We start from the raw sequence: 284 nt of genomic DNA, 5'->3' as shown, positions 1-284 counted from the left end.
CACAGCCTGTCCGAAGAAGACGAAGAAAAAAAGAAATGTAATGTCCTCTTCTAAAAAGAGAGTGAGTGAAAGTGTAAACAGAAAAAAAAATCGATGGAGGAAATTTAAGGAACAATTGTACCTAGTAGATGTGATTAGCCTGCATCCCATATTTTTGCTGTGTGTAGGGGGGGAAGTTTATGTGCTGTGTGTGTGTGTGTGTGTGTGTGTGTGTGTGTGTGTGTGTGTGTGTGTGTGTGTGTGTGTGCGTGTGTGTGTGTGCTTATGTACTGTGTGTGTGTGTA

Source organism: Coenobita brevimanus, chromosome 116 (assembly GCF_032717465.1).
Source record: "Coenobita brevimanus isolate Jiangsu-jjx chromosome 116, ASM3271746v2, whole genome shotgun sequence".
NCBI classification, from domain to species: domain Eukaryota; kingdom Metazoa; phylum Arthropoda; class Malacostraca; order Decapoda; family Coenobitidae; genus Coenobita; species Coenobita brevimanus.
The sequence above is the reverse complement of the archived record's forward strand: the minus strand, read 5'-3'. Positions refer to the sequence as shown.